The sequence below is a fragment of the Carassius gibelio genome, chromosome B19 (genome assembly GCF_023724105.1).
Source record: "Carassius gibelio isolate Cgi1373 ecotype wild population from Czech Republic chromosome B19, carGib1.2-hapl.c, whole genome shotgun sequence".
Lineage (NCBI taxonomy): Eukaryota > Metazoa > Chordata > Actinopteri > Cypriniformes > Cyprinidae > Carassius > Carassius gibelio.
Genome location: NC_068414.1, coordinates 1457201 through 1479894, shown reverse-complemented (window position 1 = coordinate 1479894; position 22694 = coordinate 1457201). Strand labels below are relative to the sequence as shown.

Genomic DNA, 22694 nt, shown 5'->3' with positions numbered 1-22694 from the left:
CAGAAGAATCATCTGTTTCCTGTGGTCTTGTCCAGGTGGTCTTTACAAGGGATTTGTATCTGCGGCTCATCTAGTTGTCACGGTCTCCGCTGTGTTTCTGGGCCATAGAGGTCCTTTCTAGGTGTTGATCCACCATCTTCTCTGGATACGGACTGGATCCGGGTGACTGAAGCGGATACAGACTGGATCTGGTGGCTACGGTGACCTCGGAATAAGGGATTTCTTTAAAAGACTTTTTTTTTCATATAAGATTTTATCCAACTTTTCAGATAGAGGCATGAGAAAGAGATTGCCTTGATTGGGCTTTTGGTTATTGGTGGACCGAGAGGACTTTTTTGAGTTTTACTCCTCCCTTTTGGAGTGGGGGGGGGGGGGGGTGCTGACTAAACACATGTGGGCAGGCATTGTCACCCTTGATGACCCTTGGCGAGCGTAGTAGTTTAACAGAGGCAGCGCACAGGCCCGAGGGTTTGGAGACACAGCTCGAGTTTCTCTTCATTGTCGCATAAATCTTTCGCCTTTTACTAAAGATTTCCGTGGAGGGGAACTTTTGCGAGTGACCTGTATTTTTGGGTGCTCTGCTCACAGCAGAGCTACATCGAAATGTCAAGAGCAGAATCAGTTTGACCGTCAGGCAGCATGCTGCGAGAGGGCTTGCCACTGGTCATCGTCTGAATAGGCACTCTCTGCGTTTGACCACTTCGTGTTTATTTAGCCGGATGGGAAGGCAGCGCTTTCTTGTACGTGACGGGATGCAAATTCTTGAAGGCTCTCTTTAGTGACGGGTCCAAACAAAGATCTCATCTGCTCCTCTAGCCCTATCGGCGACTCGTGCACTTCGAGCCTTCTTAGTGACGGCGCAAGTTGCTGACTGCTGACTGCGTTGGTGGTATAGTGGTGAGCATAGCTGCCTTCCAAGCAGTTGACCCGGATTCGATTCCCGGCCAACGCATATCCTTTGGCTCGGGCTGACGTCGAAGCAGAACTCCCTCTGTGACCTGTGCCTCCACCCAAAACTTTTGGATGGAATAATTTCGGATGGACCCATCATTAGCTGAAGTCGCATAACACTTGCAACACTACCGGTAGCAGGGGTCATTGTTTGGACTCTTTTTTTTTTTTTTTTTTTTTTTTAATTGCGCTTTAAACAAAAAGTATTGTGTCAATGCAACTGAACAACATTTATTAGGAACACAGTGCGTCAATAAAGCTACTGACTTCCGCCTGCGTTGGTGGTATAGTGGTGAGCATAGCTGCCTTCCAAGCAGTTGACCCGGGTTCGATTCCCGGCCAACGCATGTCCTTTGGCTCGGGCTGACGTCGAAGCAGAACTCCTTCTGTGACCTGCGACTCCAACCAAACATTTTGGATGGATCATTCGGAAGACGAAAAGAACCAGCTCTCCCCGTCGGGGAATCGAACCCCGGTCTTCCGCGTGACAGGCGGAGATACTGTCCACTATACTAACGAGGAGCCGTGCATGCTGCCGTTTCTCCCCCAACTGACGGCACTGCACTGACATAACTAAACAATGCATGGCTTCTTCTGACGCAGACCCAGCCCTAGCACCGTAAAATTTCTGATGGACCCATCATTAGCTGAAGTCGCATAACACTTGGAACACTACCCGTAGAGGGGTCATTGTTTGGACTCTTTTTTTTTTTTTTTTTTTTTAAATTGCGCTTTAAACAAAAAGTATTGCGTCAATGCAACTGAACAACATTAATTAGGAACACAGTGCGTCAAAAAGCAAAATGACAGTTAAAGGCATTTCGTTATTGAACTCTTTGATGACATCATTCAGCTAAGTTCAGTTTAAATAGTATCTGTGCAATAATTTGCAATCAAGTCAACGATATCGCTGTACATGAAGTGTCCCCAGCTCCGCCTGCCAGAAGCGACAGAGGCAAGAAACCAAAACTCGATCGGTGAAAGGATGGAGAAAAAACCCGGTGAGAAACCAGGCTCAGTCGGGGAGACAGTTCTCCCCTTGTCAGACGAAACCAGTAGATCAGCTCCAGGCTGCAGGAATGTCAGACTGTGCAGAAGAATCATCTGTTTCCTGTGGTCTTGTCCAGGTGGTCTTTACAAGGGATTTGTATCTGCGGCTCATCTAGTTGTCACGGTCTCCGCTGTGTTTCTGGGCCATAGAGGTCCTTTCTAGGTGTTGATCCACCATCTTCTCTGGATACGGACTGGATCCGGGTGACTGAAGCGGATACAGACTGGATCTGGTGGCTACGGTGACCTCGGAATAAGGGATTTCTTTAAAAGACTTTTTTTTTCATATAAGATTTTATCCAACTTTTCAGATAGAGGCATGAGAAAGAGATTGCCTTGATTGGGCTTTTGGTTATTGGTGGACCGAGAGGACTTTTTTGAGTTTTACTCCTCCCTTTTGGAGTGGGGGGGGGGGGGTGCTGACGAAACACATGTGGGCAGGCATTGTCACCCTTGATGACCCTTGGCGAGCGTAGTAGTTTAACAGAGGCAGCGCACAGGCCCGAGGGTTTGGAGACACAGCTCGAGTTTCTCTTCATTGTCTCATAAATCTTTCGCCTTTTACTAAAGATTTCCGTGGAGGGGAACTTTTGCGAGTGACCTGTATTTTTGGGTGCTCTGCTCACAGCAGAGCTACATCGAAATGTCAAGAGCAGAATCAGTTTGACCGTCCGGCAGCATGCTGCGAGAGGGCTTGCCACTGGTCATCGTCTGAATAGGCACTCTCTGCGTTTGACCACTTCGTGTTTATTTAGCCGGATGGGAAGGCAGCGCTTTCTTGTACGTGACGGGATGCAAATTCTTGAAGGCTCTCTTTAGTGACGGGTCCAAACAAAGATCTCATCTGCTCCTCTAGCCCTATCGGCGACTCGTGCACTTCGAGCCTTCTTAGTGACGGCGCAAGTTGCTGACTGCTGACTGCGTTGGTGGTATAGTGGTGAGCATAGCTGCCTTCCAAGCAGTTGACCCGGATTCGATTCCCGGCCAACGCATATCCTTTGGCTCGGGCTGACGTCGAAGCAGAACTCCCTCTGTGACCTGTGCCTCCACCCAAAACTTTTGGATGGAATAATTTCGGATGGACCCATCATTAGCTGAAGTCGCATAACACTTGCAACACTACCGGTAGCAGGGGTCATTGTTTGGACTCTTTTTTTTTTTTTTTTTTTTTTTAATTGCGCTTTAAACAAAAAGTATTGTGTCAATGCAACTGAACAACATTTATTAGGAACACAGTGCGTCAATAAAGCTACTGACTTCCGCCTGCGTTGGTGGTATAGTGGTGAGCATAGCTGCCTTCCAAGCAGTTGACCCGGGTTCGATTCCCGGCCAACGCATGTCCTTTGGCTCGGGCTGACGTCGAAGCAGAACTCCTTCTGTGACCTGCGACTCCAACCAAACATTTTGGATGGATCATTCGGAAGACGAAAAGAACCAGCTCTCCCCGTCGGGGAATCGAACCCCGGTCTTCCGCGTGACAGGCGGAGATACTGTCCACTATACTAACGAGGAGCCGTGCATGCTGCCGTTTCTCCCCCAACTGACGGCACTGCACTGACATAACTAAACAATGCATGGCTTCTTCTGACGCAGACCCAGCCCTAGCACCGTAAAATTTCTGATGGACCCATCATTTGCTGAAGTCGCATAACACTTGGAACACTACCCGTAGCAGGGGTCATTGTTTGGACTCTTTTTTTTTTTTTTTTTTTTTTAAATTGCGCTTTAAACAGAAAGTATTGCGTCAATGCAACTGAACAACATTAATTAGGAACACAGTGCGTCAAAAAGCAAAATGACAGTTAAAGGCATTTCGTTATTGAACTCTTTGATGACATCATTCAGCTAAGTTCAGTTTAAATAGTATCTGTGCAATAATTTGCAATCAAGTCAACGATATCGCTGTACATGAAGTGTCCCCAGCTCCGCCTGCCAGAAGCGACAGAGGCAAGAAACCAAAACTCGATCGGTGAAAGGATGGAGAAAAAACCCGGTGAGAAACCAGGCTCAGTCGGGGAGACAGTTCTCCCCTTGTCAGACGAAACCAGTAGATCAGCTCCAGGCTGCAGGAATGTCAGACTGTGCAGAAGAATCATCTGTTTCCTGTGGTCTTGTCCAGGTGGTCTTTACAAGGGATTTGTATCTGCGGCTCATCTAGTTGTCACGGTCTCCGCTGTGTTTCTGGGCCATAGAGGTCCTTTCTAGGTGTTGATCCACCATCTTCTCTGGATACGGACTGGATCCGGGTGACTGAAGCGGATACAGACTGGATCTGGTGGCTACGGTGACCTCGGAATAAGGGATTTCTTTAAAAGACTTTTTTTTTCATATAAGATTTTATCCAACTTTTCAGATAGAGGCATGAGAAAGAGATTGCCTTGATTGGGCTTTTGGTTATTATAGGCACTCTCTGCGTTTGACCACTTCGTGTTTATTTAGCCGGATGGGAAGGCAGCGCTTTCTTGTACGTGACGGGATGCAAATTCTTGAAGGCTCTCTTTAGTGACGGGTCCAAACAAAGATCTCATCTGCTCCTCTAGCCCTATCGGCGACTCGTGCACTTCGAGCCTTCTTAGTGACGGCGCAAGTTGCTGACTGCTGACTGCGTTGGTGGTATAGTGGTGAGCATAGCTGCCTTCCAAGCAGTTGGAGAGAGCAGTGCGCATGTCCTTTGGCTCGGGCTGACGTCGAAGCAGAACTCCCTCTGTGACCTGTGCCTCCACCCAAAACTTTTGGATGGAATAATTTCGGATGGACCCATCATTAGCTGAAGTCGCATAACACTTGCAACACTACCGGTAGCAGGGGTCATTGTTTGGACTCTTTTTTTTTTTTTTTTTTTTTTTAATTGCGCTTTAAACAAAAAGTATTGTGTCAATGCAACTGAACAACATTTATTAGGAACACAGTGCGTCAATAAAGCTACTGACTTCCGCCTGCGTTGGTGGTATAGTGGTGAGCATAGCTGCCTTCCAAGCAGTTGACCCGGGTTCGATTCCCGGCCAACGCATGTCCTTTGGCTCGGGCTGACGTCGAAGCAGAACTCCTTCTGTGACCTGCGACTCCAACCAAACATTTTGGATGGATCATTCGGAAGACGAAAAGAACCAGCTCTCCCCGTCGGGGAATCGAACCCCGGTCTTCCGCGTGACAGGTGGAGATACTGTCCACTATACTAACGAGGAGCCGTGCATGCTGCCGTTTCTCCCCCAACTGACGGCACTGCACTGACATAACTAAACAATGCATGGCTTCTTCTGACGCAGACCCAGCCCTAGCACCGTAAAATTTCTGATGGACCCATCATTAGCTGAAGTCGCATAACACTTGGAACACTACCCGTAGCAGGGGTCATTGTTTGGACTCTTTTTTTTTTTTTTTTTTTTAAATTGCGCTTTAAACAAAAAGTATTGCGTCAATGCAACTGAACAACATTAATTAGGAACACAGTGCGTCAAAAAGCAAAATGACAGTTAAAGGCATTTCGTTATTGAACTCTTTGATGACATCATTCAGCTAAGTTCAGTTTAAATAGTATCTGTGCAATAATTTGCAATCAAGTCAACGATATCGCTGTACATGAAGTGTCCCCAGCTCCGCCTGCCAGAAGCGACAGAGGCAAGAAACCAAAACTCGATCGGTGAAAGGATGGAGAAAAAACCCGGTGAGAAACCAGGCTCAGTCGGGGAGACAGTTCTCCCCTTGTCAGACGAAACCAGTAGATCAGCTCCAGGCTGCAGGAATGTCAGACTGTGCAGAAGAATCATCTGTTTCCTGTGGTCTTGTCCAGGTGGTCTTTACAAGGGATTTGTATCTGCGGCTCATCTAGTTGTCACGGTCTCCGCTGTGTTTCTGGGCCATAGAGGTCCTTTCTAGGTGTTGATCCACCATCTTCTCTGGATACGGACTGGATCCGGGTGACTGAAGCGGATACAGACTGGATCTGGTGGCTACGGTGACCTCGGAATAAGGGATTTCTTTAAAAGACTTTTTTTTTCATATAAGATTTTATCCAACTTTTCAGATAGAGGCATGAGAAAGAGATTGCCTTGATTGGGCTTTTGGTTATTATAGGCACTCTCTGCGTTTGACCACTTCGTGTTTATTTAGCCGGATGGGAAGGCAGCGCTTTCTTGTACGTGACGGGATGCAAATTCTTGAAGGCTCTCTTTAGTGACGGGTCCAAACAAAGATCTCATCTGCTCCTCTAGCCCTATCGGCGACTCGTGCACTTCGAGCCTTCTTAGTGACGGCGCAAGTTGCTGACTGCTGACTGCGTTGGTGGTATAGTGGTGAGCATAGCTGCCTTCCAAGCAGTTGACCCGGATTCGATTCCCGGCCAACGCATATCCTTTGGCTCGGGCTGACGTCGAAGCAGAACTCCCTCTGTGACCTGTGCCTCCACCCAAAACTTTTGGATGGAATAATTTCGGATGGACCCATCATTAGCTGAAGTCGCATAACACTTGCAACACTACCGGTAGCAGGGGTCATTGTTTGGACTCTTTTTTTTTTTTTTTTTTTTTTTTAATTGCGCTTTAAACAAAAAGTATTGTGTCAATGCAACTGAACAACATTTATTAGGAACACAGTGCGTCAATAAAGCTACTGACTTCCGCCTGCGTTGGTGGTATAGTGGTGAGCATAGCTGCCTTCCAAGCAGTTGACCCGGGTTCGATTCCCGGCCAACGCATGTCCTTTGGCTCGGGCTGACGTCGAAGCAGAACTCCTTCTGTGACCTGCGACTCCAACCAAACATTTTGGATGGATCATTCGGAAGACGAAAAGAACCAGCTCTCCCCGTCGGGGAATCGAACCCCGGTCTTCCGCGTGACAGGCGGAGATACTGTCCACTATACTAACGAGGAGCCGTGCATGCTGCCGTTTCTCCCCCAACTGACGGCACTGCACTGACATAACTAAACAATGCATGGCTTCTTCTGACGCAGACCCAGCCCTAGCACCGTAAAATTTCTGATGGACCCATCATTAGCTGAAGTCGCATAACACTTGGAACACTACCCGTAGCAGGGGTCATTGTTTGGACTCTTTTTTTTTTTTTTTTTTTTTTAAATTGCGCTTTAAACAAAAAGTATTGCGTCAATGCAACTGAACAACATTAATTAGGAACACAGTGCGTCAAAAAGCAAAATGACAGTTAAAGGCATTTCGTTATTGAACTCTTTGATGACATCATTCAGCTAAGTTCAGTTTAAATAGTATCTGTGCAATAATTTGCAATCAAGTCAACGATATCGCTGTACATGAAGTGTCCCCAGCTCCGCCTGCCAGAAGCGACAGAGGCAAGAAACCAAAACTCGATCGGTGAAAGGATGGAGAAAAAACCCGGTGAGAAACCAGGCTCAGTCGGGGAGACAGTTCTCCCCTTGTCAGACGAAACCAGTAGATCAGCTCCAGGCTGCAGGAATGTCAGACTGTGCAGAAGAATCATCTGTTTCCTGTGGTCTTGTCCAGGTGGTCTTTACAAGGGATTTGTATCTGCGGCTCATCTAGTTGTCACGGTCTCCGCTGTGTTTCTGGGCCATAGAGGTCCTTTCTAGGTGTTGATCCACCATCTTCTCTGGATACGGACTGGATCCGGGTGACTGAAGCGGATACAGACTGGATCTGGTGGCTACGGTGACCTCGGAATAAGGGATTTCTTTAAAAGACTTTTTTTTTCATATAAGATTTTATCCAACTTTTCAGATAGAGGCATGAGAAAGAGATTGCCTTGATTGGGCTTTTGGTTATTGGTGGACCGAGAGGACTTTTTTGAGTTTTACTCCTCCCTTTTGGAGTGGGGGGGGGGGGGTGCTGACGAAACACATGTGGGCAGGCATTGTCACCCTTGATGACCCTTGGCGAGCGTAGTAGTTTAACAGAGGCAGCGCACAGGCCCGAGGGTTTGGAGACACAGCTCGAGTTTCTCTTCATTGTCTCATAAATCTTTCGCCTTTTACTAAAGATTTCCGTGGAGGGGAACTTTTGCGAGTGACCTGTATTTTTGGGTGCTCTGCTCACAGCAGAGCTACATCGAAATGTCAAGAGCAGAATCAGTTTGACCGTCCGGCAGCATGCTGCGAGAGGGCTTGCCACTGGTCATCGTCTGAATAGGCACTCTCTGCGTTTGACCACTTCGTGTTTATTTAGCCGGATGGGAAGGCAGCGCTTTCTTGTACGTGACGGGATGCAAATTCTTGAAGGCTCTCTTTAGTGACGGGTCCAAACAAAGATCTCATCTGCTCCTCTAGCCCTATCGGCGACTCGTGCACTTCGAGCCTTCTTAGTGACGGCGCAAGTTGCTGACTGCTGACTGCGTTGGTGGTATAGTGGTGAGCATAGCTGCCTTCCAAGCAGTTGACCCGGATTCGATTCCCGGCCAACGCATATCCTTTGGCTCGGGCTGACGTCGAAGCAGAACTCCCTCTGTGACCTGTGCCTCCACCCAAAACTTTTGGATGGAATAATTTCGGATGGACCCATCATTAGCTGAAGTCGCATAACACTTGCAACACTACCGGTAGCAGGGGTCATTGTTTGGACTCTTTTTTTTTTTTTTTTTTTTTTTAATTGCGCTTTAAACAAAAAGTATTGTGTCAATGCAACTGAACAACATTTATTAGGAACACAGTGCGTCAATAAAGCTACTGACTTCCGCCTGCGTTGGTGGTATAGTGGTGAGCATAGCTGCCTTCCAAGCAGTTGACCCGGGTTCGATTCCCGGCCAACGCATGTCCTTTGGCTCGGGCTGACGTCGAAGCAGAACTCCTTCTGTGACCTGCGACTCCAACCAAACATTTTGGATGGATCATTCGGAAGACGAAAAGAACCAGCTCTCCCCGTCGGGGAATCGAACCCCGGTCTTCCGCGTGACAGGCGGAGATACTGTCCACTATACTAACGAGGAGCCGTGCATGCTGCCGTTTCTCCCCCAACTGACGGCACTGCACTGACATAACTAAACAATGCATGGCTTCTTCTGACGCAGACCCAGCCCTAGCACCGTAAAATTTCTGATGGACCCATCATTTGCTGAAGTCGCATAACACTTGGAACACTACCCGTAGCAGGGGTCATTGTTTGGACTCTTTTTTTTTTTTTTTTTTTTTTAAATTGCGCTTTAAACAGAAAGTATTGCGTCAATGCAACTGAACAACATTAATTAGGAACACAGTGCGTCAAAAAGCAAAATGACAGTTAAAGGCATTTCGTTATTGAACTCTTTGATGACATCATTCAGCTAAGTTCAGTTTAAATAGTATCTGTGCAATAATTTGCAATCAAGTCAACGATATCGCTGTACATGAAGTGTCCCCAGCTCCGCCTGCCAGAAGCGACAGAGGCAAGAAACCAAAACTCGATCGGTGAAAGGATGGAGAAAAAACCCGGTGAGAAACCAGGCTCAGTCGGGGAGACAGTTCTCCCCTTGTCAGACGAAACCAGTAGATCAGCTCCAGGCTGCAGGAATGTCAGACTGTGCAGAAGAATCATCTGTTTCCTGTGGTCTTGTCCAGGTGGTCTTTACAAGGGATTTGTATCTGCGGCTCATCTAGTTGTCACGGTCTCCGCTGTGTTTCTGGGCCATAGAGGTCCTTTCTAGGTGTTGATCCACCATCTTCTCTGGATACGGACTGGATCCGGGTGACTGAAGCGGATACAGACTGGATCTGGTGGCTACGGTGACCTCGGAATAAGGGATTTCTTTAAAAGACTTTTTTTTTCATATAAGATTTTATCCAACTTTTCAGATAGAGGCATGAGAAAGAGATTGCCTTGATTGGGCTTTTGGTTATTATAGGCACTCTCTGCGTTTGACCACTTCGTGTTTATTTAGCCGGATGGGAAGGCAGCGCTTTCTTGTACGTGACGGGATGCAAATTCTTGAAGGCTCTCTTTAGTGACGGGTCCAAACAAAGATCTCATCTGCTCCTCTAGCCCTATCGGCGACTCGTGCACTTCGAGCCTTCTTAGTGACGGCGCAAGTTGCTGACTGCTGACTGCGTTGGTGGTATAGTGGTGAGCATAGCTGCCTTCCAAGCAGTTGGAGAGAGCAGTGCGCATGTCCTTTGGCTCGGGCTGACGTCGAAGCAGAACTCCCTCTGTGACCTGTGCCTCCACCCAAAACTTTTGGATGGAATAATTTCGGATGGACCCATCATTAGCTGAAGTCGCATAACACTTGCAACACTACCGGTAGCAGGGGTCATTGTTTGGACTCTTTTTTTTTTTTTTTTTTTTTTTAATTGCGCTTTAAACAAAAAGTATTGTGTCAATGCAACTGAACAACATTTATTAGGAACACAGTGCGTCAATAAAGCTACTGACTTCCGCCTGCGTTGGTGGTATAGTGGTGAGCATAGCTGCCTTCCAAGCAGTTGACCCGGGTTCGATTCCCGGCCAACGCATGTCCTTTGGCTCGGGCTGACGTCGAAGCAGAACTCCTTCTGTGACCTGCGACTCCAACCAAACATTTTGGATGGATCATTCGGAAGACGAAAAGAACCAGCTCTCCCCGTCGGGGAATCGAACCCCGGTCTTCCGCGTGACAGGTGGAGATACTGTCCACTATACTAACGAGGAGCCGTGCATGCTGCCGTTTCTCCCCCAACTGACGGCACTGCACTGACATAACTAAACAATGCATGGCTTCTTCTGACGCAGACCCAGCCCTAGCACCGTAAAATTTCTGATGGACCCATCATTAGCTGAAGTCGCATAACACTTGGAACACTACCCGTAGCAGGGGTCATTGTTTGGACTCTTTTTTTTTTTTTTTTTTTTAAATTGCGCTTTAAACAAAAAGTATTGCGTCAATGCAACTGAACAACATTAATTAGGAACACAGTGCGTCAAAAAGCAAAATGACAGTTAAAGGCATTTCGTTATTGAACTCTTTGATGACATCATTCAGCTAAGTTCAGTTTAAATAGTATCTGTGCAATAATTTGCAATCAAGTCAACGATATCGCTGTACATGAAGTGTCCCCAGCTCCGCCTGCCAGAAGCGACAGAGGCAAGAAACCAAAACTCGATCGGTGAAAGGATGGAGAAAAAACCCGGTGAGAAACCAGGCTCAGTCGGGGAGACAGTTCTCCCCTTGTCAGACGAAACCAGTAGATCAGCTCCAGGCTGCAGGAATGTCAGACTGTGCAGAAGAATCATCTGTTTCCTGTGGTCTTGTCCAGGTGGTCTTTACAAGGGATTTGTATCTGCGGCTCATCTAGTTGTCACGGTCTCCGCTGTGTTTCTGGGCCATAGAGGTCCTTTCTAGGTGTTGATCCACCATCTTCTCTGGATACGGACTGGATCCGGGTGACTGAAGCGGATACAGACTGGATCTGGTGGCTACGGTGACCTCGGAATAAGGGATTTCTTTAAAAGACTTTTTTTTTCATATAAGATTTTATCCAACTTTTCAGATAGAGGCATGAGAAAGAGATTGCCTTGATTGGGCTTTTGGTTATTATAGGCACTCTCTGCGTTTGACCACTTCGTGTTTATTTAGCCGGATGGGAAGGCAGCGCTTTCTTGTACGTGACGGGATGCAAATTCTTGAAGGCTCTCTTTAGTGACGGGTCCAAACAAAGATCTCATCTGCTCCTCTAGCCCTATCGGCGACTCGTGCACTTCGAGCCTTCTTAGTGACGGCGCAAGTTGCTGACTGCTGACTGCGTTGGTGGTATAGTGGTGAGCATAGCTGCCTTCCAAGCAGTTGGAGAGAGCAGTGCGCATGTCCTTTGGCTCGGGCTGACGTCGAAGCAGAACTCCCTCTGTGACCTGTGCCTCCACCCAAAATTTTGGATGGAATAATTTCGGATGGACCCATCATTAGCTGAAGTCGCATAACACTTGCAACACTACCCGTAGCAGGGGTCATTGTTTGGACTCTTTTTTTTTTTTTTTTTTTTTTAATTGCGCTTTAAACAAAAAGTATTGTGTCAATGCAACTGAACAACATTTATTAGGAACACAGTGCGTCAATAAAGCTACTGACTTCCGCCTGCGTTGGTGGTATAGTGGTGAGCATAGCTGCCTTCCAAGCAGTTGACCCGGATTCGATTCCCGGCCAACACATGTCCTTTGGCTCGGGCTGACGTCGAAGCAGAACTCCTTCTGTGACCTGCGACTCCAACCAAACATTTTGGATGGATCATTCGGAAGACGAAAAGAACCAGCTCTCCCCGTCGGGGAATCGAACCCCGGTCTTCCGCGTGACAGGCGGAGATACTGTCCACTATACTAACGAGGAGCCGTGCATGCTGCCGTTTCTCCCCCAACTGACGGCACTGCACTGACATAACTAAACAATGCATGGCTTCTTCTGACGCAGACCCAGCCCTAGCACCGTAAAATTTCTGATGGACCCATCATTAGCTGAAGTCGCATAACACTTGGAACACTACCCGTAGCAGGGGTCATTGTTTGGACTCTTTTTTTTTTTTTTTTTTTTTTTAAATTGCGCTTTAAACAAAAAGTATTGCGTCAATGCAACTGAACAACATTAATTAGGAACACAGTGCGTCAAAAAGCAAAATGACAGTTAAAGGCATTTCGTTATTGAACTCTTTGATGACATCATTCAGCTAAGTTCAGTTTAAATAGTATCTGTGCAATAATTTGCAATCAAGTCAACGATATCGCTGTACATGAAGTGTCCCCAGCTCCGCCTGCCAGAAGCGACAGAGGGAAGAAACCAAAACTCGATCGGTGAAAGGATGGAGAAAAAACCCGGTGAGAAACCAGGCTCAGTCGGGGAGACAGTTCTCCCCTTGTCAGACGAAACCAGTAGATCAGCTCCAGGCTGCAGGAATGTCAGACTGTGCAGAAGAATCATCTGTTTCCTGTGGTCTTGTCCAGGTGGTCTTTACAAGGGATTTGTATCTGCGGCTCATCTAGTTGTCACGGTCTCCGCTGTGTTTCTGGGCCATAGAGGTCCTTTCTAGGTGTTGATCCACCATCTTCTCTGGATACGGACTGGATCCGGGTGACTGAAGCGGATACAGACTGGATCTGGTGGCTACGGTGACCTCGGAATAAGGGATTTCTTTAAAAGACTTTTTTTTTCATATAAGATTTTATCCAACTTTTCAGATAGAGGCATGAGAAAGAGATTGCCTTGATTGGGCTTTTGGTTATTGGTGGACCGAGAGGACTTTTTTGAGTTTTACTCCTCCCTTTTGGAGTGGGGGGGGGGGGGGGGTGCTGACTAAACACATGTGGGCAGGCATTGTCACCCTTGATGACCCTTGGCGAGCGTAGTAGTTTAACAGAGGCAGCGCACAGGCCCGAGGGTTTGGAGACACAGCTCGAGTTTCTCTTCATTGTCGCATAAATCTTTCGCCTTTTACTAAAGATTTCCGTGGAGGGGAACTTTTGCGAGTGACCTGTATTTTTGGGTGCTCTGCTCACAGCAGAGCTACATCGAAATGTCAAGAGCAGAATCAGTTTGACCGTCAGGCAGCATGCTGCGAGAGGGCTTGCCACTGGTCATCGTCTGAATAGGCACTCTCTGCGTTTGACCACTTCGTGTTTATTTAGCCGGATGGGAAGGCAGCGCTTTCTTGTACGTGACGGGATGCAAATTCTTGAAGGCTCTCTTTAGTGACGGGTCCAAACAAAGATCTCATCTGCTCCTCTAGCCCTATCGGCGACTCGTGCACTTCGAGCCTTCTTAGTGACGGCGCAAGTTGCTGACTGCTGACTGCGTTGGTGGTATAGTGGTGAGCATAGCTGCCTTCCAAGCAGTTGACCCGGATTCGATTCCCGGCCAACGCATATCCTTTGGCTCGGGCTGACGTCGAAGCAGAACTCCCTCTGTGACCTGTGCCTCCACCCAAAACTTTTGGATGGAATAATTTCGGATGGACCCATCATTAGCTGAAGTCGCATAACACTTGCAACACTACCGGTAGCAGGGGTCATTGTTTGGACTCTTTTTTTTTTTTTTTTTTTTTTTTAATTGCGCTTTAAACAAAAAGTATTGTGTCAATGCAACTGAACAACATTTATTAGGAACACAGTGCGTCAATAAAGCTACTGACTTCCGCCTGCGTTGGTGGTATAGTGGTGAGCATAGCTGCCTTCCAAGCAGTTGACCCGGGTTCGATTCCCGGCCAACGCATGTCCTTTGGCTCGGGCTGACGTCGAAGCAGAACTCCTTCTGTGACCTGCGACTCCAACCAAACATTTTGGATGGATCATTCGGAAGACGAAAAGAACCAGCTCTCCCCGTCGGGGAATCGAACCCCGGTCTTCCGCGTGACAGGCGGAGATACTGTCCACTATACTAACGAGGAGCCGTGCATGCTGCCGTTTCTCCCCCAACTGACGACACTGCACTGACATAACTAAACAATGCATGGCTTCTTCTGACGCAGACCCAGCCCTAGCACCGTAAAATTTCTGATGGACCCATCATTAGCTGAAGTCGCATAACACTTGGAACACTACCCGTAGCAGGGGTCATTGTTTGGACTCTTTTTTTTTTTTTTTTTTTTTTAAATTGCGCTTTAAACAAAAAGTATTGCGTCAATGCAACTGAACAACATTAATTAGGAACACAGTGCGTCAAAAAGCAAAATGACAGTTAAAGGCATTTCGTTATTGAACTCTTTGATGACATCATTCAGCTAAGTTCAGTTTAAATAGTATCTGTGCAATAATTTGCAATCAAGTCAACGATATCGCTGTACATGAAGTGTCCCCAGCTCCGCCTGCCAGAAGCGACAGAGGGAAGAAACCAAAACTCGATCGGTGAAAGGATGGAGAAAAAACCCGGTGAGAAACCAGGCTCAGTCGGGGAGACAGTTCTCCCCTTGTCAGACGAAACCAGTAGATCAGCTCCAGGCTGCAGGAATGTCAGACTGTGCAGAAGAATCATCTGTTTCCTGTGGTCTTGTCCAGGTGGTCTTTACAAGGGATTTGTATCTGCGGCTCATCTAGTTGTCACGGTCTCCGCTGTGTTTCTGGGCCATAGAGGTCCTTTCTAGGTGTTGATCCACCATCTTCTCTGGATACGGACTGGATCCGGGTGACTGAAGCGGATACAGACTGGATCTGGTGGCTACGGTGACCTCGGAATAAGGGATTTCTTTAAAAGACTTTTTTTTTCATATAAGATTTTATCCAACTTTTCAGATAGAGGCATGAGAAAGAGATTGCCTTGATTGGGCTTTTGGTTATTATAGGCACTCTCTGCGTTTGACCACTTCGTGTTTATTTAGCCGGATGGGAAGGCAGCGCTTTCTTGTACGTGACGGGATGCAAATTCTTGAAGGCTCTCTTTAGTGACGGGTCCAAACAAAGATCTCATCTGCTCCTCTAGCCCTATCGGCGACTCGTGCACTTCGAGCCTTCTTAGTGACGGCGCAAGTTGCTGACTGCTGACTGTGTTGGTGGTATAGTGGTGAGCATAGCTGCCTTCCAAGCAGTTGACCCGGATTCGATTCCCGGCCAACGCATATCCTTTGGCTCGGGCTGACGTCGAAGCAGAACTCCCTCTGTGACCTGTGCCTCCACCCAAAACTTTTGGATGGAATAATTTCGGATGGACCCATCATTAGCTGAAGTCGCATAACACTTGCAACACTACCGGTAGCAGGGGTCATTGTTTGGACTCTTTTTTTTTTTTTTTTTTTTTTTAATTGCGCTTTAAACAAAAAGTATTGTGTCAATGCAACTGAACAACATTTATTAGGAACACAGTGCGTCAATAAAGCTACTGACTTCCGCCTGCGTTGGTGGTATAGTGGTGAGCATAGCTGCCTTCCAAGCAGTTGACCCGGGTTCGATTCCCGGCCAACGCATGTCCTTTGGCTCGGGCTGACGTCGAAGCAGAACTCCTTCTGTGACCTGCGACTCCAACCAAACATTTTGGATGGATCATTCGGAAGACGAAAAGAACCAGCTCTCCCCGTCGGGGAATCGAACCCCGGTCTTCCGCGTGACAGGTGGAGATACTGTCCACTATACTAACGAGGAGCCGTGCATGCTGCCGTTTCTCCCCCAACTGACGGCACTGCACTGACATAACTAAACAATGCATGGCTTCTTCTGACGCAGACCCAGCCCTAGCACCGTAAAATTTCTGATGGACCCATCATTAGCTGAAGTCGCATAACACTTGGAACACTACCCGTAGCAGGGGTCATTGTTTGGACTCTTTTTTTTTTTTTTTTTTTTAAATTGCGCTTTAAACAAAAAGTATTGCGTCAATGCAACTGAACAACATTAATTAGGAACACAGTGCGTCAAAAAGCAAAATGACAGTTAAAGGCATTTCGTTATTGAACTCTTTGATGACATCATTCAGCTAAGTTCAGTTTAAATAGTATCTGTGCAATAATTTGCAATCAAGTCAACGATATCGCTGTACATGAAGTGTCCCCAGCTCCGCCTGCCAGAAGCGACAGAGGCAAGAAACCAAAACTCGATCGGTGAAAGGATGGAGAAAAAACCCGGTGAGAAACCAGGCTCAGTCGGGGAGACAGTTCTCCCCTTGTCAGACGAAACCAGTAGATCAGCTCCAGGCTGCAGGAATGTCAGACTGTGCAGAAGAATCATCTGTTTCCTGTGGTCTTGTCCAGGTGGTCTTTACAAGGGATTTGTATCTGCGGCTCATCTAGTTGTCACGGTCTCCGCTGTGTTTCTGGGCCATAGAGGTCCTTTCTAGGTGTTGATCCACCATCTTCTCTGGATACGGACTGGATCCGGGTGACTGAAGCGGATACAGACTGGATCTGGTGGCTACGGTGACCTCGGAATAAGGGATTTCTTTAAAAGACTTTTTTTTTCATATAAGATTTTATCCAACTTTTCAGATAGAGGCATGAGAAAGAGATTGCCTTGATTGGGCTTTTGGTTATTATAGGCACTCTCTGCGTTTGACCACTTCGTGTTTATTTAGCCGGATGGGAAGGCAGCGCTTTCTTGTACGTGACGGGATGCAAATTCTTGAAGGCTCTCTTTAGTGACGGGTCCAAACAAAGATCTCATCTGCTCCTCTAGCCCTATCGGCGACTCGTGCACTTCGAGCCTTCTTAGTGACGGCGCAAGTTGCTGACTGCTGACTGCGTTGGTGGTATAGTGGTGAGCATAGCTGCCTTCCAAGCAGTTGGAGAGAGCAGTGCGCATGTCCTTTGGCTCGGGCTGACGTCGAAGCAGAACTCCCTCTGTGACCTGTGCCTCCACCCAAAATTTTGGATGGAATAATTTCGGATGGACCCATCATTAGCTGAAGTCGCATAACACTTGCAACACTACCCGTAGCAGGGGTCATTGTTTGGACTCTTTTTTTTTTTTTTTTTTTTTTAATTGCGCTTTAAACAAAAAGTATTGTGTCAATGCAACTGAACAACATTTATTAGGAACACAGTGCGTCAATAAAGCTACTGACTTCCGCCTGCGTTGGTGGTATAGTGGTGAGCATAGCTGCCTTCCAAGCAGTTGACCCGGATTCGATTCCCGGCCAACACATGTCCTTTGGCTCGGGCTGACGTCGAAGCAGAACTCCTTCTGTGACCTGCGACTCCAACCAAACATTTTGGATGGATCATTCGGAAGACGAAAAGAACCAGCTCTCCCCGTCGGGGAATCGAACCCCGGTCTTCCGCGTGACAGGCGGAGATACTGTCCACTATACTAACGAGGAGCCGTGCATGCTGCCGTTTCTCCCCCAACTGACGGCACTGCACTGACATAACTAAACAATGCATGGCTTCTTCTGACGCAGACCCAGCCCTAGCACCGTAAAATTTCTGATGGACCCATCATTAGCTGAAGTCGCATAACACTTGGAACACTACCCGTAGCAGGGGTCATTGTTTGGACTCTTTTTTTTTTTTTTTTTTTTTTTAAATTGCGCTTTAAACAAAAAGTATTGCGTCAATGCAACTGAACAACATTAATTAGGAACACAGTGCGTCAAAAAGCAAAATGACAGTTAAAGGCATTTCGTTATTGAACTCTTTGATGACATCATTCAGCTAAGTTCAGTTTAAATAGTATCTGTGCAATAATTTGCAATCAAGTCAACGATATCGCTGTACATGAAGTGTCCCCAGCTCCGCCTGCCAGAAGCGACAGAGGGAAGAAACCAAAACTCGATCGGTGAAAGGATGGAGAAAAAACCCGGTGAGAAACCAGGCTCAGTCGGGGAGACAGTTCTCCCCTTGTCAGACGAAACCAGTAGATCAGCTCCAGGCTGCAGGAATGTCAGACTGTGCAGAAGAATCATCTGTTTCCTGTGGTCTTGTCCAGGTGGTCTTTACAAGGGATTTGTATCTGCGGCTCATCTAGTTGTCACGGTCTCCGCTGTGTTTCTGGGCCATAGAGGTCCTTTCTAGGTGTTGATCCACCATCTTCTCTGGATACGGACTGGATCCGGGTGACTGAAGCGGATACAGACTGGATCTGGTGGCTACGGTGACCTCGGAATAAGGGATTTCTTTAAAAGACTTTTTTTTTCATATAAGATTTTATCCAACTTTTCAGATAGAGGCATGAGAAAGAGATTGCCTTGATTGGGCTTTTGGTTATTGGTGGACCGAGAGGACTTTTTTGAGTTTTACTCCTCCCTTTTGGAGTGGGGGGGGGGGGGGGGTGCTGACTAAACACATGTGGGCAGGCATTGTCACCCTTGATGACCCTTGGCGAGCGTAGTAGTTTAACAGAGGCAGCGCACAGGCCCGAGGGTTTGGAGACACAGCTCGAGTTTCTCTTCATTGTCGCATAAATCTTTCGCCTTTTACTAAAGATTTCCGTGGAGGGGAACTTTTGCGAGTGACCTGTATTTTTGGGTGCTCTGCTCACAGCAGAGCTACATCGAAATGTCAAGAGCAGAATCAGTTTGACCGTCAGGCAGCATGCTGCGAGAGGGCTTGCCACTGGTCATCGTCTGAATAGGCACTCTCTGCGTTTGACCACTTCGTGTTTATTTAGCCGGATGGGAAGGCAGCGCTTTCTTGTACGTGACGGGATGCAAATTCTTGAAGGCTCTCTTTAGTGACGGGTCCAAACAAAGATCTCATCTGCTCCTCTAGCCCTATCGGCGACTCGTGCACTTCGAGCCTTCTTAGTGACGGCGCAAGTTGCTGACTGCTGACTGCGTTGGTGGTATAGTGGTGAGCATAGCTGCCTTCCAAGCAGTTGACCCGGATTCGATTCCCGGCCAACGCATATCCTTTGGCTCGGGCTGACGTCGAAGCAGAACTCCCTCTGTGACCTGTGCCTCCACCCAAAACTTTTGGATGGAATAATTTCGGATGGACCCATCATTAGCTGAAGTCGCATAACACTTGCAACACTACCGGTAGCAGGGGTCATTGTTTGGACTCTTTTTTTTTTTTTTTTTTTTTTTTAATTGCGCTTTAAACAAAAAGTATTGTGTCAATGCAACTGAACAACATTTATTAGGAACACAGTGCGTCAATAAAGCTACTGACTTCCGCCTGCGTTGGTGGTATAGTGGTGAGCATAGCTGCCTTCCAAGCAGTTGACCCGGGTTCGATTCCCGGCCAACGCATGTCCTTTGGCTCGGGCTGACGTCGAAGCAGAACTCCTTCTGTGACCTGCGACTCCAACCAAACATTTTGGATGGATCATTCGGAAGACGAAAAGAACCAGCTCTCCCCGTCGGGGAATCGAACCCCGGTCTTCCGCGTGACAGGCGGAGATACTGTCCACTATACTAACGAGGAGCCGTGCATGCTGCCGTTTCTCCCCCAACTGACGACACTGCACTGACATAACTAAACAATGCATGGCTTCTTCTGACGCAGACCCAGCCCTAGCACCGTAAAATTTCTGATGGACCCATCATTAGCTGAAGTCGCATAACACTTGGAACACTACCCGTAGCAGGGGTCATTGTTTGGACTCTTTTTTTTTTTTTTTTTTTTTTAAATTGCGCTTTAAACAAAAAGTATTGCGTCAATGCAACTGAACAACATTAATTAGGAACACAGTGCGTCAAAAAGCAAAATGACAGTTAAAGGCATTTCGTTATTGAACTCTTTGATGACATCATTCAGCTAAGTTCAGTTTAAATAGTATCTGTGCAATAATTTGCAATCAAGTCAACGATATCGCTGTACATGAAGTGTCCCCAGCTCCGCCTGCCAGAAGCGACAGAGGGAAGAAACCAAAACTCGATCGGTGAAAGGATGGAGAAAAAACCCGGTGAGAAACCAGGCTCAGTCGGGGAGACAGTTCTCCCCTTGTCAGACGAAACCAGTAGATCAGCTCCAGGCTGCAGGAATGTCAGACTGTGCAGAAGAATCATCTGTTTCCTGTGGTCTTGTCCAGGTGGTCTTTACAAGGGATTTGTATCTGCGGCTCATCTAGTTGTCACGGTCTCCGCTGTGTTTCTGGGCCATAGAGGTCCTTTCTAGGTGTTGATCCACCATCTTCTCTGGATACGGACTGGATCCGGGTGACTGAAGCGGATACAGACTGGATCTGGTGGCTACGGTGACCTCGGAATAAGGGATTTCTTTAAAAGACTTTTTTTTTCATATAAGATTTTATCCAACTTTTCAGATAGAGGCATGAGAAAGAGATTGCCTTGATTGGGCTTTTGGTTATTATAGGCACTCTCTGCGTTTGACCACTTCGTGTTTATTTAGCCGGATGGGAAGGCAGCGCTTTCTTGTACGTGACGGGATGCAAATTCTTGAAGGCTCTCTTTAGTGACGGGTCCAAACAAAGATCTCATCTGCTCCTCTAGCCCTATCGGCGACTCGTGCACTTCGAGCCTTCTTAGTGACGGCGCAAGTTGCTGACTGCTGACTGTGTTGGTGGTATAGTGGTGAGCATAGCTGCCTTCCAAGCAGTTGACCCGGATTCGATTCCCGGCCAACGCATATCCTTTGGCTCGGGCTGACGTCGAAGCAGAACTCCCTCTGTGACCTGTGCCTCCACCCAAAACTTTTGGATGGAATAATTTCGGATGGACCCATCATTAGCTGAAGTCGCATAACACTTGCAACACTACCGGTAGCAGGGGTCATTGTTTGGACTCTTTTTTTTTTTTTTTTTTTTTTTAATTGCGCTTTAAACAAAAAGTATTGTGTCAATGCAACTGAACAACATTTATTAGGAACACAGTGCGTCAATAAAGCTACTGACTTCCGCCTGCGTTGGTGGTATAGTGGTGAGCATAGCTGCCTTCCAAGCAGTTGACCCGGGTTCGATTCCCGGCCAACGCATGTCCTTTGGCTCGGGCTGACGTCGAAGCAGAACTCCTTCTGTGACCTGCGACTCCAACCAAACATTTTGGATGGATCATTCGGAAGACGAAAAGAACCAGCTCTCCCCGTCGGGGAATCGAACCCCGGTCTTCCGCGTGACAGGTGGAGATACTGTCCACTATACTAACGAGGAGCCGTGCATGCTGCCGTTTCTCCCCCAACTGACGGCACTGCACTGACATAACTAAACAATGCATGGCTTCTTCTGACGCAGACCCAGCCCTAGCACCGTAAAATTTCTGATGGACCCATCATTAGCTGAAGTCGCATAACACTTGGAACACTACCCGTAGCAGGGGTCATTGTTTGGACTCTTTTTTTTTTTTTTTTTTTTAAATTGCGCTTTAAACAAAAAGTATTGCGTCAATGCAACTGAACAACATTAATTAGGAACACAGTGCGTCAAAAAGCAAAATGACAGTTAAAGGCATTTCGTTATTGAACTCTTTGATGACATCATTCAGCTAAGTTCAGTTTAAATAGTATCTGTGCAATAATTTGCAATCAAGTCAACGATATCGCTGTACATGAAGTGTCCCCAGCTCCGCCTGCCAGAAGCGACAGAGGCAAGAAACCAAAACTCGATCGGTGAAAGGATGGAGAAAAAACCCGGTGAGAAACCAGGCTCAGTCGGGGAGACAGTTCTCCCCTTGTCAGACGAAACCAGTAGATCAGCTCCAGGCTGCAGGAATGTCAGACTGTGCAGAAGAATCATCTGTTTCCTGTGGTCTTGTCCAGGTGGTCTTTACAAGGGATTTGTATCTGCGGCTCATCTAGTTGTCACGGTCTCCGCTGTGTTTCTGGGCCATAGAGGTCCTTTCTAGGTGTTGATCCACCATCTTCTCTGGATACGGACTGGATCCGGGTGACTGAAGCGGATACAGACTGGATCTGGTGGCTACGGTGACCTCGGAATAAGGGATTTCTTTAAAAGACTTTTTTTTTCATATAAGATTTTATCCAACTTTTCAGATAGAGGCATGAGAAAGAGATTGCCTTGATTGGGCTTTTGGTTATTATAGGCACTCTCTGCGTTTGACCACTTCGTGTTTATTTAGCCGGATGGGAAGGCAGCGCTTTCTTGTACGTGACGGGATGCAAATTCTTGAAGGCTCTCTTTAGTGACGGGTCCAAACAAAGATCTCATCTGCTCCTCTAGCCCTATCGGCGACTCGTGCACTTCGAGCCTTCTTAGTGACGGCGCAAGTTGCTGACTGCTGACTGCGTTGGTGGTATAGTGGTGAGCATAGCTGCCTTCCAAGCAGTTGGAGAGAGCAGTGCGCATGTCCTTTGGCTCGGGCTGACGTCGAAGCAGAACTCCCTCTGTGACCTGTGCCTCCACCCAAAATTTTGGATGGAATAATTTCGGATGGACCCATCATTAGCTGAAGTCGCATAACACTTGCAACACTACCCGTAGCAGGGGTCATTGTTTGGACTCTT

At 47.3% G+C, this 22694-nt stretch overlaps 15 non-coding genes across 15 annotated transcripts; all 15 read left to right on the top strand.

Moving 5' to 3' along the window:
• Nucleotides 1–480: 480 nt before the first annotated feature.
• Nucleotides 481–595, top strand: LOC127980463 (U5 spliceosomal RNA). The gene has a single exon (XR_008159487.1). It is a non-coding gene; the product is annotated as a U5 spliceosomal RNA (small nuclear RNA).
• Nucleotides 596–1226: 631 nt separating this feature from the next.
• trnag-ucc (transfer RNA glycine (anticodon UCC)) lies at nt 1227–1298 on the top strand. The gene has a single exon. It is a non-coding gene; the product is annotated as a tRNA-Gly (tRNA).
• A 1223-nt stretch (nt 1299–2521) lies between these two features.
• LOC127980978 (U5 spliceosomal RNA) lies at nt 2522–2636 on the top strand. The gene has a single exon (XR_008159974.1). It is a non-coding gene; the product is annotated as a U5 spliceosomal RNA (small nuclear RNA).
• A 630-nt stretch (nt 2637–3266) lies between these two features.
• trnag-ucc (transfer RNA glycine (anticodon UCC)) lies at nt 3267–3338 on the top strand. The gene has a single exon. It is a non-coding gene; the product is annotated as a tRNA-Gly (tRNA).
• Nucleotides 3339–4939: 1601 nt separating this feature from the next.
• On the top strand, nt 4940–5011 carry trnag-ucc (transfer RNA glycine (anticodon UCC)). The gene has a single exon. It is a non-coding gene; the product is annotated as a tRNA-Gly (tRNA).
• Nucleotides 5012–6622: 1611 nt separating this feature from the next.
• trnag-ucc (transfer RNA glycine (anticodon UCC)) lies at nt 6623–6694 on the top strand. The gene has a single exon. It is a non-coding gene; the product is annotated as a tRNA-Gly (tRNA).
• Nucleotides 6695–7919: 1225 nt separating this feature from the next.
• LOC127980977 (U5 spliceosomal RNA) lies at nt 7920–8034 on the top strand. Its single transcript, XR_008159973.1, has one exon. It is a non-coding gene; the product is annotated as a U5 spliceosomal RNA (small nuclear RNA).
• Nucleotides 8035–8664: 630 nt separating this feature from the next.
• On the top strand, nt 8665–8736 carry trnag-ucc (transfer RNA glycine (anticodon UCC)). The gene has a single exon. It is a non-coding gene; the product is annotated as a tRNA-Gly (tRNA).
• A 1601-nt stretch (nt 8737–10337) lies between these two features.
• Nucleotides 10338–10409, top strand: trnag-ucc (transfer RNA glycine (anticodon UCC)). The gene has a single exon. It is a non-coding gene; the product is annotated as a tRNA-Gly (tRNA).
• Nucleotides 10410–13307: 2898 nt separating this feature from the next.
• On the top strand, nt 13308–13422 carry LOC127980462 (U5 spliceosomal RNA). The gene has a single exon (XR_008159486.1). It is a non-coding gene; the product is annotated as a U5 spliceosomal RNA (small nuclear RNA).
• A 631-nt stretch (nt 13423–14053) lies between these two features.
• trnag-ucc (transfer RNA glycine (anticodon UCC)) lies at nt 14054–14125 on the top strand. Its single transcript has one exon. It is a non-coding gene; the product is annotated as a tRNA-Gly (tRNA).
• A 1612-nt stretch (nt 14126–15737) lies between these two features.
• On the top strand, nt 15738–15809 carry trnag-ucc (transfer RNA glycine (anticodon UCC)). The gene has a single exon. It is a non-coding gene; the product is annotated as a tRNA-Gly (tRNA).
• Nucleotides 15810–18707: 2898 nt separating this feature from the next.
• Nucleotides 18708–18822, top strand: LOC127980461 (U5 spliceosomal RNA). Its single transcript, XR_008159485.1, has one exon. It is a non-coding gene; the product is annotated as a U5 spliceosomal RNA (small nuclear RNA).
• A 631-nt stretch (nt 18823–19453) lies between these two features.
• Nucleotides 19454–19525, top strand: trnag-ucc (transfer RNA glycine (anticodon UCC)). The gene has a single exon. It is a non-coding gene; the product is annotated as a tRNA-Gly (tRNA).
• A 1612-nt stretch (nt 19526–21137) lies between these two features.
• On the top strand, nt 21138–21209 carry trnag-ucc (transfer RNA glycine (anticodon UCC)). The gene has a single exon. It is a non-coding gene; the product is annotated as a tRNA-Gly (tRNA).
• The last annotated feature ends 1485 nt before the right edge of the window (nt 21210–22694 follow it).